General features: G+C 45.6%; 1 long non-coding RNA gene across 1 annotated transcript; it reads right to left on the reverse strand.

Moving 5' to 3' along the window:
* Window positions 1-16074: 16074 nt before the first annotated feature.
* Window positions 16075-18408, reverse strand: LOC132365364 (uncharacterized). Its single transcript, XR_009503082.1, has 3 exons — window positions 18346-18408; window positions 18092-18192; window positions 16075-16394 (listed from the first exon to the last, which is right to left on the reverse strand). It is a non-coding gene; the product is annotated as an uncharacterized LOC132365364 (long non-coding RNA).
* Window positions 18409-19083: the final 675 nt, after the last annotated feature.

Here is a 19083-nt window from a genome sequence, read left to right on the forward strand (position 1 = left end):
TGCTCAGACAAGCCTCACAGGAGACCTTACAATATAAGGATCACCAGGTTACAGCGAGTAAAGTATTAAGTTGAAGGTCAGAAGAACTTCGTTATGGTTTTAGATCAGATGCTGTCGGACGCTTATTCGAAACAGACATAGTTCTGACCTCATGGAACTTGGACTGGTGGCCGCCTACACATACATCACAGATTCTGTATATAATTTTTTGCTCACCCCTTCCTCCCCTTCATCTGCCCCCTAGAGTGTGAGCCTCTCAGGACAGGAGGCATGCCTAGCCCACTTGTAAATCTCACTGCCTGCCACCCAGTAGGTATTGGTTGCAGGAATGATCTGTGAGGTTTCCCTCACAGATATAAGATCACAGATAAAAGAGATAGAGGCTTCTTAAGAGGAATTAGAGTTGAGCTTCATTTGGAGCACTTCACCTATTTCTTTTTTTTTTTTTTTAATTTATTTAATTTATCTATTTTTGGCTACATTGGGTCTTCTTGCTGCGCATGGGCTTTCCGTACTTGCAGCGAGCAGGGGTTACTCTTCTTTGCGGTACGCGGGCTTCTCATTGCAGTGGCTTCTCTTGTTGCGGAGCACAGGCTCTAGGTGCGCGGGCTTCAGTAGTTGTGGCACGCGGGCTCAGTAGTTGTGTCTCGCGGGCTCTAGAGCACAGGCTCAGTAGTTGTGGTGCATGGGCTTAGTTGCTCTGTGGCATGTGGGATCTTCCCGGACCAGGGCTTGAACCTGTGTCCCTGCATTGGCAGGAGGATTCTTAACCACTGCGCCACCAGGGAAGCCCTTCACCTATTTCTTGACTAACACAGTGATTCTTGAAGTCCAGCTCTTGGACTTTGGCTGCAGAGGCCCATAAACAGTAGCTCCTTCTTTTCTTCCACCTCTAAGCTCTGTGTCTCACCTACTTGGCTGGACTTCCTCCCCCACATTGCTAAGTCTGTCTGGGTCCTGAGCCTCCCAGATCCAGCCCCTCTGGTCACCCACAAATTTCCCTTGCTGACACCTAATGCAGGTTTTAGGCCCATGGGGGCTGCCAACTTGGTGATACTGACATAAAGATATTCTCAGGTTTGAATAAAGCAGTGCTGAGCACTTTGTAGTTAAATAAGAAGGAAAAGAGAAGCACAAAAACTCATTTTAGCAGGAGGAGCTGTCCAAGGAGACAGCAGGCTGCTTCCTGGGGTGACGATTCCCCATCACCTGAGGAGTCTGCCAGAGGCAAGGCCACCTCCGCAACAACGAAGTGGGAGGGTCAAGCATGGGATGGAGACACGTCACCCCTGACAGCCTTTCAACCCAATCTTCTGGGACCACCTCTCCATTCTTCACCATTTTGAGTATCAATGATGTACTAAATCCCTGAAATTTCATCCCCTCTTTTCCCTGATGAGGCGTCCAACTTGAAAAATTCACTTTCATCTAACTACATCTTTACTAGTCCACAGACTATCGTAATAGTGCTGGTCCAAGATGAATGGTTTTCTTCTCTTTTGTTAGTTTAACTCTCTTAAAATTCCACTTTTGATGCACTGCTCACCTGCTCTGGAAATTTCATCGTTTCCTATTAGCTCTAGGCTAAACCCCTATCATTCTAGCCTGGCACCCTAGATCTTGCACCATAAGGCTCCAACACTTCACCTTTGCAGCCTCACCTTGAACTATTCTTTATCCACCACTTTGTTCCCTAGTCTGATAAATGCAGAACCTCTGAATCACTCTTCATCTTTTGCATCTCCACATTTCTCTTTACGTTATTCCGATACCGATCATAGTTGCGGTATCTATTTCCTTATTCCTTGGAGTATTTCCTTATTTGTTTGTGCTCCTATATCTTCATTGTCACGTGCCCAGTGCTCAGTCTGGCTCTCAGGCCACATTTATGGGCTGGAATTAACTTGAATTAGAAAACATTTTTCCATGCAGGAAGGCAGAAGGGCACATTGGTGAAGAGCACAGATTCTGCAATCAGTCTCCCTTGCTGTGAGTCCTAGCTTTGTCACTTACTGGTGGAGTGATCCATATCAAGTTACTTAAGCTCCCAGGGACTCTGTTTCCTCATCTGTAGAATGGGACAAATAACTCCTGCCTCATGTTATGAGGTTTAAATGAGTTGGTTTGTATGAAGTGCTAACTTCAATGCCTTGCACACAGCTATCCACTTAGGTGGTACCTATTCATTCTTTCAGATACCCTTTAATTCTCCCTCCTTCATGAATATTAATTCTATTTTCCATGTATAAAGCACTTCAGAGTTTACGAAGACCTCTCATATGTGTTTTCACATTTAATCATCACAGTAATATGGGAGGTAGGTGTCTCCATCCCCGGAGAGTTTTGGTGACACAGGTAAAAGCAGGGGGTGGGGGATTGTGACAGGAACTCAGAGATTCTGGTTCTCTGTCCTGAGTGTATTCAGCTTTAACATTTGGCTCCTGGTCTGGCCCAGAGGGCTGGCTGTGGCACTGTCCAGCTCGTTGCCAGATAAGCCCCACCCCTGCCCTAAGGGAAGGGTCCACCGAGACCCAGAGCCGGTGCTACTGTTCCTGCAGTGTCTGAGCACACAGACTGAATTTCTGGACCAGGCTTTGTCTTATTTCAGCGGCGAGGGGGGGATTTACTAGCTTCACGCACTCCCTGGAGGCCCTGCGGTTTCATTTCACCTCCGTTGCAGATTGTTCTGTGACCTTTGCTCCATCTCTGTATGCAAACCTTTCTCACTGCAAGACACCAGGTAATGCAACCACAGAACAGAACACCCAGGTTAGAAGGGATCTTGGAGATCATTAAGTCCACTTCCCCAAAACCATCTTACAAATGAGAACAGGGAGTTGTAGGAAGGGAGATTACTTGTCCAAAGACCCCACTAGTTTATGTGCTCCTTAAGGCAAGGTCATGTTTAGGCCCTGGAGAGATAAGTGCAAGACGCTTGCTTTCAGGAAACACATAGTCTAGTAAACTATGTTCTCCTCATTGTCTCCAATGTCTAACCCAGTACTAGCTAACATATGCAGTAGGTGCTCCATAATCTCTTCCTGAATAAATGAATAATGAATAAATGAATGTCACTGGTCAGTTCCTGGTTAAGCTGACCCTAGACCCGAGGCTCTAGATTTGCAAACTTGGGCTCCCCTCTGCTCATGCTTTCTGCCTTTCCCATTCAGATTCACGTCATAGGCTTGAGAAACAGCTCAGAAACATGGCCAAAAGGTGTTGCAAATAGTTCTGCCCATCATGTTTATTGATGACTCGCAGGTGGATTCCCACGCATCTTGTAGAACAGTTTGCACTCCTTCTTTCTCCCGAAGCGATGGAAGCCTAGCAGAGAAGCAGAGATACAGCAGAAGATCAACATCCACAGACCCAGGACCTGCCCTGTGGGAGGTCGGTGCTACCTAAAATGTTCCTGTGTCTTTGCTGCACAAACGGAAACCAGCACATGATGCATAATGGTTCATGATGGATATCTTAACGTGTTTCAAATTTTTCCTGATTTCACTCATTTCATAGAATGTCCAAGCTGCAGGGTGCCTTAGAGATACCTGGGCTTAATAATCCCTTTATAGGACAGCTGGAAAAGAGTCAAGAGGGGGTCAAGGGGCAAGAGGGGGAAATTGAGTGGCTCATAGTCACACAGCATGTCAGCAGCTCAGACTAACCTGGAACCCAGGCTTCCTGGATTCCAGTTCAGAGATTCTTTCCATGTCCCATAGTGCTAGACTTGGCATTAAGCCAGCAGACTACCTGAGTGTAAACTTCTCAAGAGTGCAGGTTCTGTATGACTTACCCATCTCTCTTGCACTGCTAGCATAGTGTTTTGACTTCACAGAAACTCCTTCTTTGCTCAGCACTGTGAAGTTCTCAAAGAGTTTTCATGTTCATTATGAGCCCCATTTTACAGACTGGGGAGCCTCAGGTGGTCCAAAGGGCAAAGGGCTCATGGCCTCAGAAAAATGGTAGCAGGACTCGAATCTCAGTCTTCTGACAACTAGTCCATGCCCTTCCTCTACACAGCATAAGCAATTCAATAACTCTTTGGTGACTAAGTGAATGAATGGTGATACGATGGATGAATGAATGAACAGTTGACAAACATAGGAATCAACCAATCACTCTTGGGATTTCCAAGATTTAAAAAAAATAACTCCAGACCCTCACTCTGCTTGGATCCATGGCAACTTACTTCAGCTCCCTCATCTTTGGTTTCCCTTCACTTGACACCTCATATGTGTGCTTAAGGGAAGAGGAAGAACTAACAGCACCTAACCTCCCTGATCTTTAAGGGGCCAATCATTCCACAAAAGCATGGAGACAGAAACTTAAACCTCCCCAATATCGCCATGTAGAGATTACCAGTAATTAATATCTTGGTGAACATCCATTCTCCTTTAGTCTTTTTGTCAAGCGTATATATAATTTGTTTAATGGATTCATGCTGAACAAACTGCCTAGTAATCCGCTTTTGTCATTTAATAATAAATCACAAATATCTGGTTGGGTCATAAGTGGGTCAAGTGGGAGAAGGAACGTAATACTTTGACAACATTTGATCTGTTGAGTAACACACAGATGTTGAGATCCCCAAAAACTGCCTTCCATCGACTGTGTCAAGGGCCCAATGAAGGCATTTTGCTGGGCTCTGCAGAGGCTTTCCTGCCTCTAATATGGCCATGGCTAAAACATTGTTAAGATATGAGTAATTAACATAGCTTGGAATAACAGCTTTCAATTTGCACGCACACCCACTATTATATGTCAATCAGTGCACTCAGGCAGAGAGAGAGACATCAGACATCTGGTATGGTCTTTGTAACAACCCCGGAGAAGAAGCATGGCTCACGTCATTATTTTAAAGATGAAGAAATTTAGGATCAAGGCGATTACATGTACCTGCCTGGGATTTTTGTTCTGCTTGGTTTTTTTTTAAATAATATCTTCAGAAATACAATAAGTCAACAACTCTAAGCCCATGTTCAAAGGGGAGTTTCTTACATTTGAAGATTAGCAGAGGATTTTATCCATTTGTAGTGGAGTGGAGACTTGAACTCATTTTTGATCTTTCATTCCAGACTTTTCTTGACACCATGCTTCACTGCCTTCCTGCCTTAGGTTTGGAAGGGTTGGACGATTTTCGTCCATTTCATGGACTAGAGTATACATATATGAACGCGCCCCACCTCGACCAGCACGAGTGCTGACGGTGCATTCTGTGGCCTCTACGGATGGGCTGGCGGCCTGTCATGTCTGTAAACGAGGTTTCATTTGATTAATGTGGGCCACTGGGCAGGACAACCTCCCCTGCTCAGTGAGGCGAGGGCCACGGGGCACGGCTGGCTGGAGGGCCAGAGAGAGGTTGTGATTCATTTCTGCCCCAGGCACCCACCTGGTTGGCCTGGTGCAAGGCTGTGGGACCAGGGGAAAGTGAGAGGCTGCAGGCGTCCTGCCTGTGAGCTGGGCCTCGGGAGTAATAGCGAGAAGAGGGGTGAGAGTAGCAGCTGCTGAGGTTGATATTTATATAATGACTCTCTGTGCTCGAGGCAGGAAGTGAAACCGAGGTTCTGCTGAGACACTTTCCTTCCCCCCCACCGCTGCCCACGGGCGGCTCCAAAGGGGTGACATGGGGAGAGCCTCAGCGGCTTATGGCCAAGCGTGTGCAGAGACAGATGCACCAGGCTCGTCGCTGGGATGTCAAAGCCAAGGTTCTGCGGCCAGATCCCAGAGACCACCACCTCCCTGGTGTTCTCAGCTTCGGCCCCCTTTTTCTCTCCACCTAGCTCCCCTTTATGATGGGGAGAGGTCTGCTGTTCTCCTCAGCTTTGCAGGAATGCTGTGAGGGTGCATGAGATAATATCTCTAAACCCAGGGCCAACCAGGCCTCTCAGCGGAATTAGCATCAAGCTCTTTATTACATTTCTACGACCATTTCCAACACTGTCACCTGTGGTTTCTATGGACGGTTGTTCCCTGACTTTTCTACCTGCCTCAAGCAAACCTTCTGCCTCTCTCCTCTGCTTTCCTTTCAAGCATCAATATCTTTTCAGATTGCCTTAGGCGTCAGAGCAAATATTCCCATCGGTGCCCACCTTCCGTCTTGCTTAAGCCCAGGTTTCGGAATTCTATTCTTATCTCTCTTTAAAAAAGGGTATTTTAATATAGATGGTGGACCATCTAGAGAGGCTTTCCTATTCTGCTTCCCACCTTAGTATGGGGGATTGTTTGAATCATGGAGAGTTCACAGGTGAAAAGGGCCTTAAAAATTATCTAGTCCCCTGCTTCTCAACGAGTGAAGGACCAGCAGCAGCAGATGCATGGAGGACCCTGTTAGAACTACAGAATCAGAGGCACCTCTCCAGACTTACAGAGCCAGAGTCTGCATTTTAGAAAGATCTTGAGAGGATTCATATGCACGTTGCGCTTTGAGCACCACTGCCTTGGCCCAAGATGCTCGTCACCAGGAGGAGGAAATAAGGGCTCGAACACGGAGCTGGACCTGCGCGAGGTCACACAGCACGAGAATGTCGTCAGGACGGAACTCAGCGAACTGTCTAGTTTAAGTCCCTTTCCTCTGTACAAGGCCCTAATGAAGATACAGTTCCAATGCCGGCACTATGAAACAAGCCGGGCAATCTCTTTCCCCTTCTTATTTTTTCTCTAATTTTCATTTATGGGTATTTTTACAATTTACTTGACTAATAGAAGATCAATACAAATGATTTTCCATCATCCCCTTTGAACTCCTGTCTGGTCTAAGTTGCCATGCTAGTTGCTGAGTTCTGCAGAGTCTGATGTGCTTATTTAAGGGATATCCACCTAGAGTTTATTTGAAGGGGAGCTTCTGAGTAGCTGGCCAGGAAAGAGAAATGTGTTATCAGATGTTTCAGCTACCTCAGCCTTGGCCCTCCATGACCTTGCCAGGAAGAACTATGAATGACAGCATATTTTAGAATCACAAAATGACAAAACTGGAAAAGACATTAGAGATCATCTCATCCAACCCTTTCAAGTCGCAGGTGGGGATGCTGGACTATAGAGAGAAATGACTTGCTCAGTTTTTTTTCCAGCAAGTTAGTAGCATATTGGGGGCAAGAGTTCAAATCTCTTGCCTCTCAAGTCAGGACTGCATGCTATGTACTTCTGCCCACCCCCTCACCAAATAAATGGAATGGACAAACTAAATAAATAAGTCATCTGGGCCAGAAAGCATCTACCCCAGAATTCTGGAGTAAGTCATGGGTAGAATTGCCATGCTAGTTGTCAAGAATGCACATCCAGTCATTATAAATGGCCACTGAACCAGAAGGAATGTCACACTGCCAGTGGGTTTCCCACCCATCTGTAGGGCCACCTGGGAAGTATAAGCTACTAAACCTCATTGCCGTGTCTGGAATTCATAAGAACAAGTGGGATCATGGAAATGTAAAAGCATAACCTATCAGGGGAAAAAAACAGAAGGACTTTAACAAACCAATGTTCTCTAAGAAACTAGGGCTAGGGTCTAAGTAGGGGACTATTGAAACTCAAGGCTTTCAATTTTCGTAGATTCAAGATATCTGTGACTGAATTTTTACATCAGAGAGCAGCTTGATTCCAGAATTTTTGTTATGATACTATGTCATCTTTCACAAGGATCATGGAAATATGATAATATTGTTGCAACCTCCCCAAATAGAGACTATTAACAAAGAAATCTCCAGACATCAAAAATCACCCAGAATTGGGTTTTAATTCATACTTTAAGAAGAGGACTTGGAAGAAAGAAAATAAAGTAGTGAAATCTCCACTTTTGCAAATGTCATGAGCATTTCTAGTCATCATGGTGCCTCATTTTCAGACTACCTTAATGGTTTCACCATTAATATTTCATCAGATGCTCAAGGTGCACCTGTGAGCTGAGCAGACCGAGCTCTATCATCTCCCATTTGAGATGAGGAAGCCACGCTTCAGGGAGCAGAATGTGTTTCCAAACCTTACATCACTTGAATCCCATTTGGACTCCAAATCCAGTGCACTTTTCATCACACAGTATTGCTTCTGGGCAAAGAAATACCACAGCAAACAACAGCTTCTAATATCTGCACACCTCTTCAGAAGTTACAAAGCATCTAGATAGCTCCGTGACACGGGGAGGAACGCAACTGGCTGTTGAGAACCTGCTGTGTGTGACGAGGGGTTATATTAGATGCTCTACATAGTTGTCTCATTGAATTATGACCGTGACTCTTTGAGGTGGGTGTCATTTTTTCTTTCTGCATATTAGGAAACTGAGCAAGGTTAAGCAACTTGTCCATGGTCACCAAGCCATAAATTGGTGAAGCTCAGATTTGAAACCTGAGTCTATTTAGGTTCAAAGCCCTTCTAGGTCAAATATTTCTATTATCTCAATGTGACAGTTGAGGAAATGGACTTAGAAATATTAATAAACCAAAACTGTAAAGCTAATAAATCATAGAGAAAGAACTCAAACTGGAGTTCCCTGACTTTAAATCTCAAGGGCATAAAGATCTCAGGAGAATGGGGGGAGGGGAGGATGTAACAACCGAGCTTCAGTTTGGAAAAATAGAAAGCAGTGCTCTTAGGTAACTTATACACTAATCTCTCTTTATAAAATGATGGACACTAATGTATCACAACTCAGGAAATATATTTAAGTTTATTTCATTTCACTTCTATAAACAAGTACTGAGTATAGTTGCTGTACCAGGTACTGTGCAAGCTACTTGCATGGATCGTCTCTTTTTTGAGTCTCTTACCAATTTTTTGGAGTATTGTTTTCCCCATTTCCAAAGGAAAATTAGTGACATGTCGAAGGTCACATAGCTAATAAGTGGCAGGGCAGAAATGGAGATCAACTTGACAAATCTGAACTCCAGTAGCTTAAGCTGAGGCACTTGGGTTTCACCAGAAAGAGTATGGAAGCCAACAGAAAGACATTATCCTATGATCAAATGATAGCAGTGTGTCGGCTCAGGAAAAACATGGCAGTTATAGTCATGGACTTCAAGAAAAATTCAGTGGAGCTGGGGAGGTGGGGAAAGGACGGAGGACTATTCAAATCATCAATATGATGGAGCTTGTTGGTAAAACAGATAGACTTAACAAAATTAGATTTCCTCAATCAAAAAAGAGAAGGTTATACTCTGGTTTCTCTTCAGAACGCATAAATATTTTGCCTTTTACTAAAAAAGAGAAGGCTGAGAGGAGATACTACAATGCTTGATAGAATGGAACTGTGTACTTAATCAGCAAATCTCAGAAAAACAGAACTATCCCAACCTCCCCTTAGCCCAAAGTTTGCAAGAGTTAGATTGAAGTATACTTTACATAGTAGGTGGTAACCCAATGAGCGCAGAGGTAGTAACTAGCTAGAAATAGGTTTAAGAAGGGATTATTTAAATACCATAAAGGCTCATAAATTCCACATGGGTTTATTAAAGATGAGTGACAACTTGAAGTTGCCCTGGCCTGACTTACCACCTCATGGGCATCCACTTGTTTACATCCAATGGCAAAGAGCTCGCTTTCTCCCAAGGTAGGTGATTCCAGCTATTGAGAGCTCTGCACATCAAAAAGTGCTTTCTTAGGTTTAAACAAAACTTATCTCTATTTACTACATTCATCTTGGCCCCATCTCTGCCTTTGAGATGCCAGACAACAAATCTGAAAACTCTTCCTTTTCACGTTCCTTCAGGTGTTTAAATCCAGCTCTTATTCCTATTTGTTGAAGTCAATGTCATGAACAAAAATCATATTTAGGTAGCAATTGTTTGGTGGGGGGGACTTTAAAAATTCTAAAGGAAGAGTATAATGTCACATTTCCAGCTTTGAGAGGGCTAAAGAATAAGTATTAGACTGGAAATCAGGAGACCTAGATTCTAGTGATGTTCTGTAACTTTTTATATGAAGTCCATGTCACTTATCTGTCACTAGTTAGTAAATGGATCTTACAGGGCAGGGACCTCACATTTCTGGACCACAGGTTTTCTCTCTCCTTCTCTCTCACTCTCTTTCTCTCTCTCTCTCTCTCTCTCTCTCACACACACACACACACACACACACACACATCCCTTGCTCCTTAGCCTTCAGAATCATCTTCCAAATGCCTTTTGGCTATCTTTATTTTCATATCCAGCAGGCAGTTTATACTCCATATGTTCCACACCAAATTCTCTCCCTCCAACCCTCACTCCGTTTTGTTTCCAGCTTTATTGAGATATAACTGACTTACAACACTGTGTAAGTTAGAGGTTGATTTGATACAGTATATATTACAAAATTACGACCACCATAGCATAAGCTAACATCTGTATCAAGTCCCATAATTACCATTTCTTTTTTGTACTGAGAACACAAGATCTACTCTCTTTGCAGCTTTCAAGTATATAACACAGTATTGTTAACTATAATCACTATGCTGTACATTGGATCCTCAGAACTTAGTCATTTTATGGCTAGAAGCTTGTACTGTTTGACCAACATCTCCCCTTTCTCCTACACCCCAGCCCCTGATAACCACCTTTCTAGTCTCTGTTTCTATGACTCTGGCTTTTTTAGAGTTCACATATAAGTGAGATCATATAGTATTTGTCTTTTTCTGTCTGACTTATTTCACTCAGCACAATGCCCTCAAGGTCCATCCATGTTGTTGCAAATGTTAGAAATTCTTTCTTTGTCTTGGCTGAAAAAATACTCCATTACACACACCACATCTTCTTTATCCATTCGTCCATTGATGAACACTTAGGATGCTTCCATGTCTTGGCGATTGTCAATAATGGACCACAGCTCTCTTAACTATAAGATAAAGAGGTTAAACATGATAATGTTTATTCTCCCTTCTGTCCATGATTCTCTGGCTTCAGCTTAGTCAGCCAGTGGTAGTTGTGAAACCCCAATCCACTCCTGAAACTCTCTTCAATATACCATCAACAGAAAGGAGTTTTATCAGTCCCTTAAGATGGACCAACACAACTGGATGGAAATTTCATTGACCATGATTACTGGCCACTAACTCTCTCACCCCCATTCCTTGTGAAAGCAGGTTCATCTAAGGTTAGAGCAGATTTCATCAGACTTTTGTTAGCTAAGCTGCTTATTAATAGCCAGAGAAAAGTTAAGTAGAAAGCAAGCAACAGACAGAAAAAAAGTTAAAAATTTAGTTTCAGACCTTGGAACTGATCCATGAGGCAAGGACTATTCAATGGTCATATTTAAGGCCAGTAACCCAGGGTCCCTACATGAATGGGTGTTACACAAGCAAAGGGGTTTTCTGTCTGTGAAACCCTATGAGAACGGTGAAACATAGGAGGGTCCCCAATCATTTGTGCTACGGAAGGTCACACGAGCCAAGGGACAGTACTCCAAAGACTTAGGTATCCAGAGACTTCTGAGGTTTCCCAGCTGGTTAATGGCACAACTAAAACTAAACTAGCTCTCCCAGCACCCAGTGTTGTGAGAGTTCTAATTTTACAATTTATTAAGCAACTACTACACGCCCAGAATACTGCTAAGCTCTTTAAGACAACTTATCACATCTCACCTCCATTATAAACTCTGAGGGAGCCGGAATTTCAGCTATCTTGTTCATGATTTTATCTCAGTCTCGTGAACATCACCTGGCACATAATAGGGGCTCAATAACTATCTGTTAAATAAATTTAAATAAACATTAATAATATAAATTATTAATATTAATGAATTATTAATATCCCCATTTTCAGATGAGGAAACTGAGGCTCAGAGAGAGAAACTGATGAAAATAAAAAAGGTTAGGAAACATCAGAGCTGGCGTTTGAACCCAGGTTTTCTGATGTCAAGGTTAATGCTCTTCTCAGTAGAACATAACTGCCTCTCAGCTTAATTACCTTAAAAACCTACAATAAAATTGGGGTTAATCTCTTCGAAACATAAAGTAAAATTTGTGGAACAAGCATGAATGTCTTAATGCTCATCTTTCTGCCACTCAAAACCTTCAGATATAATTGGTGACTGTAAGTTCTTTACCCATGAAAGCAACACTGACGAGATTCAAAAGGATTCTAATAAACACAAACAAACAAACAAAAACACCTTGCAAATTTCATGGAAATTGTGAAAGTGTTTCTTACAGAAGCCATTGCCCCCTAATTTCTGATGGCCCTGGGAGCCTCGTAGCTTGGAAGGTGAGTGGGATAAAGACAGAAGCTGACAGGCAGAGAACAGCTGGTTATGCGGGAATGCCACTGTGTCTTGTGGGGTACCCAGGGGCTCTTCACCCCGGTTATTTTCCTTTTCTGTCCCTCTCCTCCGCGTCAGTCTTGCAAGGGGACAGGATGCAGCACTAACCCCCAGGAGATGTGGGTTCTCACCAAGGTCCTGACAGTCACTGACTGTGGGACAGACCATGGACAAGCCCATTGCCCCTATTAAGTTTCCCCAATAAAGGAGTTAACCAAAATGGCCCCAGGGCCCCTTTCCTCTCTGACAGTCTCCCATTACATTATCCCCTCTTTCCTGCCCCCCAGCTCCAAACAGGGTGTGCGCTGATAGCCCGGAGTAGCTCTGGGGACTCCCCACCACTGCCGCTGCTGGAGCATCTCTCCATGCAGCTGCACAACCACAGCTGGCTCGTCCTGCACTGCCGACCGCTCCGATTTCCCTATGCAGATGAGGCTGTGAATAAGCAAGGGCTGCCCAAAGGGAAAAGACACAATCTTCTCAGCCTTTCACTTTTCCTAAGCCAAGAGTGGCCAAGGTGAGGCTTCCTTTCCAACACCCTCCTCCCTGGAGGACTCAATCCTGCCTTCCACCCGCACAGGTAGGGCTAGGTTTGAAGACGGAGGAATTACTTTCCATTTTTCACTAGAGTTTTCCATTTCATAGTTTCGTTGAGCCTTCCTGCACACCACACACACACACACACATACACACAGAGAGACACACACAAAGCAGTGTGGGCTTTTTTAGTCATTCTAAGACATAAACACTGGTCAGTCAATACCCATTGTCCTTAGAAAAGACAGGCCACTGTTGCTGCCTATCTGGGCATGACAGTCTCCTGTGCCCTGACCCACTCACGTTTGCCCTCCTCGGATGACCTCATGACTTTAACTCATACCTTGGTTACTTTCTCACAGACAATTTCTGGAGACTGGTGGAAAGCCAGCCCATTCTCAAAGCCTCTGCTTCCCAAGCATGGTGTCTATAACGTCTTCCCTCATCTTTATCTTCGTCTCCCCCTTCCCTTACTTAGAGTAACTTGTTGCCTCTTCCGCAGTGCAACGGCACATGTTTGATACATTCTTACAAACACATACATACACATACACATTTGACCATATGTTTTGTCATGATTACTTGGAACATGTCATCTTCTTCCTAGTAGACTGTGAACTCTTTGGGAACAAGAGTTGTGTCTTGCTCATGTTGCTACTCTTCACTGACTCAAGGTAAATACTAAATGTGGATGAATTCAATAACTTTTGATGCCCCTATAATGTGCCGGGCACTCTTCTTTCCTACGGCTTCTACCAGGGGGAGGACCTATGGGGCCATTCAAGGGTTAAATGGAAGCCTTATGATTCATCTGGCCCCACCCTAAGGCGCTTCTTCCAGCTTCTGTGGACTTCTCCTGTTACCAGGCATAAAACACTGTTGTCTCCCTCATACCTATCTTCTCGGTCCCCTGGGTTGCACTCTCGTGCCAAGCTCTTTTCTTTCTGATCCGCCTTTCTCTGAATGTATTTATTTGCATTTCCCTCCACACGTGCCTCAAAATGACTTTCTCAGTTTAATTTTGGGTTTATGGTTAACTTGATTTGTAGCTTAGATGGTAGAGCTCTTCTGTTTCTTGTCCCAGCAAGCACTGGTTCACTTATGTCTTTATTAATTCATCCAATAACTAAATAGCAGCCGAAACATGAGGGATACAAACTTGAAAATAATCTCTTTACTAACTGCAAGGTGATCCCAGTCTAGCAGGAGAGACAAGACACTCACAGAAATCATTATAATACCAGGTAGATGGCAATAAACGCTCTAAAAGAAGAGATGGAACCATCAGGTATTATACACACTCAAGCCATGTGGGAGAGGAGAAGGGCAGGACCAGGAAAGATATCATGGGGAGAAGGTGGCATTGAAGTGAGTGAAGTAGGATTTGCACTCACAGGCAGAGCTGAGCAGCAGGAAAATAACACCAGCCACGTCCAGAGATGGAAAAGTACAGGACCAGGAAGAGTTCGTAGTTCAGCAGGGCTGCATGCTCAGATGGAGCTCTGAGGACTACAGCTCAACAGGTAGGTTGGGATGCATGTGGGCGTGGAAAGGAGCAGGAGGAGACTGAAGCGGGGAGACCAGTCAAGAGGTGCTTGCAACCTCCTGGATGAGAAGTGAGAGGGTGGTGGCAGTGAAAATGGAAGAAAGGGATGGGTGTGAGAAATGTTTCCACAGAGCTGCCTACATGCCTCCAAATCCCCTTGACTAATTCTCCGCAGTAACTCATACACCCATTCACTGCAGGCGTCATACTACCTGCCCCACCCCCTCTTTGGAAGCTTATCTTTCCATCTCCCAGGTCCGTGACTTTCTGCCCAATTACTTGTCTTCAACCCATCAGAGCAGGTCAACCGCGCAGCTCAGAAGTCTCACTGTCACACTTGGCCTGGGTCATTCCCCTGCCCTGTCTCTGTCCTCAGCACCCTTCACCTGCAGATGCAGAGGACAATAGCCCCCCATCTCTGTGCCCTCACAAGGAGGTTTGGTCAGGAGGTGAAACCTGGATGAGGACTTCAGCACAGGAGGAAGCAGCAGAGGGGGTGAAATGGAGCCTCATGGGGCTTCGTCTTGTGTACTCACCCGGGACTCCGCTTCACCACATCCCTCTCTTACTGGGAGGCCAAGCAAGGACCAAGATGGCAGAGCCTGGGCAGGGGAGGGAGATTGGGAGGAACCAAAAGAGGCTCATTTGGGCCCAAGGAACCAACCCAGCAGTATAACCACCACCAGTCCTGGGAGTCCCTGGCAGAGAAAATCAGAACTGGGAATGCAAAGGTGCTGCTTTGCCTCTGCTGAGCAATGTGCCCTGGGAACCCTTTCTTCCTCTGAGCCTCAGTTTTGTTGTCTATAAAATAAGGATTATGAGATCCATCTTATCTGCCCCCCATTGAGGTGTTTGTAAAGCTAGAGTGAGTATGGAACCATTTTGAATACATAAAGCACTGTTTCACGGGCTTATTCTCATTCAGCTGAGACCCCACTCATCAGGATAGGTAGACAGGGTGAGAAGAAAGAAACAGAGATGCCTAGAGAGCAGAGGCTATGGAGACTCCTGTTTTCCATGTGGATCTAAGGTGATTGGCCCTGTGAAGCATCTAGTCCAGTCTCCTCATTTGACAGATGAGGAACTGAGGCCCAAAAAGGAGGAATGAACGGTCAATGGTCACAAAGTGAGTCAGAGGACAGACTCAGGTCCTGAGGATCCCAGGCCAGTCCTTCTTCAACCCCACTTCACTGGTTCTACAAACTGAAGCCAGAATGGAGACCGCTGGCCCAGAGGCTGGGCTTGCGTAATTCCTAAATCACTGGTGAATAGTTACATGATTGGAACGAAGAACTTAGTGTGGGCTGGATCAGACTCCATTTTTTAAATCATTGTGTTTAGAATCCTGGAAAACCAGTTCTGAAGATCCAGAGCATTTGTGACCTGAAATGAATGTCTCAGTTCCATATTCAGGATTACCTGTCACCTTTCTCTCCTCTTCCTCAGGCATAATTGAGCTTCAGGATAGGAGAAGAAAGGAAGAGTCCTCCTAGGAGCTAGTGGTAGAGAAGTGCCAAGAATACAGGAGGTGCCTATCCTCTCATAAACATCTTACATGTACCTCACTTTATTTCATCTTCCCAACGACACTAGGTGGTAAATAATCTCAGAATGTCCATTTTCAGGTAAAAACAAACCAACCAACCCTGGGACCCAGATAACTCAAGTATCTTGAGTCACAAGCTAGTGTCAGGTTCGTACCTAAGATGTCTCTAAGCCACAGGGAGATTTTTTTTTTTTAATAAATTTATTTATTTATTTATTTTTGGCTGCGTTGTGTCTTCATTGCTGAGTGCAGGCTTTCCCTAGTTGCGGCAAGCGGGGGCTACTCTTCGTTGCAGTGCGGGGGCTTCTCATGGTGGTGGCTTCTCTTGTTGCGGAGCACAGGCTCTAGGCACGCAGGCTTCAGTAGTTGTGGTACGTGGGCTTAGTTGCTCCGTGGTCTGTGGGATCTTCCCGGACCAGGGCTCGAACCCGTGTCCCCTGCATTGGCAGGCGGATTCTCAACCACTGCGCCACCAGGGAAACCCCAGAGAGATGTTTTTCATTAGGGATCTGCAGCTTCTGCTCCAAATCTTCTTCACATGAGCTCCTGCAAAGCATCAGAACTGTTGAATGGCATGCTCGTTTCACCCATGAGAGTCTATAAAATACTCTGTCTCTGCTTCATCCACTAGCTTGTATATTTTTGTCTTCTGGTTCATTCATCATTACACAAGAGTTTTCTGAGGATGGCACTGAGTTGGGACCGAGGGGCCTGCAACACACCTGACTCCATGATTTTGAAAGCTGGCGAGGGTGGGGACGGGGGAGGCACTTTGTCAGATGGCTCCAATCAAGGGAGGACAGTCGTGCCACCGGAGAGAGGCACAGGTGTGTGTCTGGGGTGTCAAGGTGTGAGAGGAGAGAAAGGAACACGTCTGCACAACTCGAGGGCTCACGTGCTCAGGGAAGGCTAGCAGGGTGGGTGGTCTGGACTGAGGGTAAACGCAGGATGAGAAAGGGCTGGAGTTCGGGCCAGGAGGTCTGCGGCTGGTGTGTGAAGGACTCTGAGGCTGTGCTAAGGTGCTAGTTCCTTCCCTGAGTCAGCCCAGATGTAGGTGGGGCCCTTGGGTGGCTTGGTAGAGCCTCAGTTTCCCCTGCTGTGAACTGGAAGCCATGAATGTTGCCGGTAAGAGACCTGTGTGAGCTGGGGGTGGAGGCGGTGGGGGGGGGGGGAGCGACGGCAGAACATGTTGAGCAGCTCCAGGGGAGGATGTGAAGGGAATGCAAATCGCAGATATTTATAACTGCAGCAAACTGAGACTGCGGGCCGCCAAGCGCTCCCTCTGGAAATCCTGAAAACCTGCTGCCGTGGGGCTGGGCCCAGATCCCAGCTGGTGGCAGACTTCTCTCTTCTCAGCTCCTGCCAGGCTGTTCCTCGTACAACAAACACTCAGCTGCCCGAGTAATTCCACCTACAGAGGAGGCAGCTCCACACCCTTCTGCCCTCCCCTTTCAGAGAAACGAGCTGAGTCCTAAACTCCCAGCTCGTGGCAAGTTCCTTTTTGTGTCCTCAGTGCCTCGCCAGGCAGCCCTGTCGCGGCTAGACCCCCGGAGCCGAGAAGCAGCTTGGGAAATAATCCGATTCCCACAAGTCGCCTAACACAGCCCCTCACTGATGGAGCAGCCGCCAGGGCAGGCTTGCACCAGGCATCTGAGGATCCAATGGAGAGGCTGGGGCTGGGGCGTGGGGACCGAGGGAGAGACAGGGAGCAGAGTCTTAACGTCAGCAGAGGTTCCTATCAAAGAAAGGGAACGATCACACTGGTTTCAACCTTTTCTTCTTTTTCTAAATACAAGTGAAACTTCTTTTTCAAATGTTATCTTTTATGGGACCCCACGTAGACAACCTGCCCGTGTGACCCCCTCAGGTTCTTCAGAGGGATGCTAGAATAGTGCTTCTCAAACTTTAACGTGCATATGAATCCATAGTGGATCTGGTTAAAAGTCAGATTCTGATCTAGAGGTCTGTGGTGGGACCTGAAATTCTGCATTTTTATTTTTTTTTTAATTCTGCACTTCTAACAAGCTCCTGGTCGATGTCGATGCTGGTGATGCATGGACCACACTTTAAATAGCAACAGTCTAGAGCTCTAAGGATTGTTGTTCCCAAACCACTGATCTTTAGGATAGAGAGGTGATGAACCTCAACACTCCCCATCCCCGGAGAAATCAAACCAAGGCTCCTGGATTAACGTCTCCTTCTCTGGATGGAAGTCAGCCAAGGTTCTAGGATCACCTCCTTACCTCCCTCTGGCTGGAGGTGTTTGTCATCCCCACAAGGCAGGCTGGGAAAACCCCTAAGAGGCTTGGCCATGAGGAAGAGCTTTTATGATGCAGCCTTCACTCTAACAGGAAAGTACAAAAGGTTCAGGTTAATCCTATTCACAGACAGACAGAGCGACAGACAGAAAAACAGGGAGAAAGATCAAGCCAGTGTTCCCACCGGCTCTTGACAAGGACGGCCTGTGACAGCCACCTTCTCCCTGCCCTCTCCTCACCCCAGCCGATGAATGATGGAGGTCATTTCCCTCACTGTCTCCGTGCCTTGGGTTCATCCCCTTCAGGACTGAGATGCTCCCGCTGAGGTCAAGGGTATTTTTAGCTCATGTGGGCCCAGACTTGGCCAACCCTCCCTGGACATCAATCTTGGATTCTGCAAATGCCAGATCTCCTAATCCAGGAGGCATATGGGCAACAGGGAAATCTGAGTGCATTGGAAAATGCAGCACATGGCCTTTTGAGGATTTTGTCTACGTGTCGTGTCTGATAAAAACAACAACAGTAACACCTAATGCTCAGAAAAGGCTTCAGCATTCACAGAGTACTTCCACCGGCATCACCTCATTTGATCTGCCCAAGAGGCTTATGGGAAAAATAACGCAAAAATGATTCTTCCTTGTTTTTATTGGAAGGGCCAGGGGACTGGCAAGATGACAGAGCTAGTTAGTGGCAAGCTTGGGTCTTCAGCCCCCAGGTCCAAGCTCAGTGCCCTTTACCATACCCCCTGGCCACCTCAAACTTTTGTTTTTCTCTTTAGCTTGGTTTTGTTTTTCCATTAAACCCTGCAAGAAGCAATATCGGCAGACCTTCATGCTAAAAGCCTGGGATCATTGTGCCTTTAAGAAATGGAAGACTAGAGACATGAAGGAAAGAGGTAGCATATATCAGTCATGGTCCAAGGAGGAAGCAGAGGACACACTCAAAAGAGGGTGACCAAAGAGAGATTAATTAAAGGA

Source organism: Balaenoptera ricei, chromosome 4 (genome assembly GCF_028023285.1).
Source record: "Balaenoptera ricei isolate mBalRic1 chromosome 4, mBalRic1.hap2, whole genome shotgun sequence".
Lineage (NCBI taxonomy): Eukaryota > Metazoa > Chordata > Mammalia > Artiodactyla > Balaenopteridae > Balaenoptera > Balaenoptera ricei.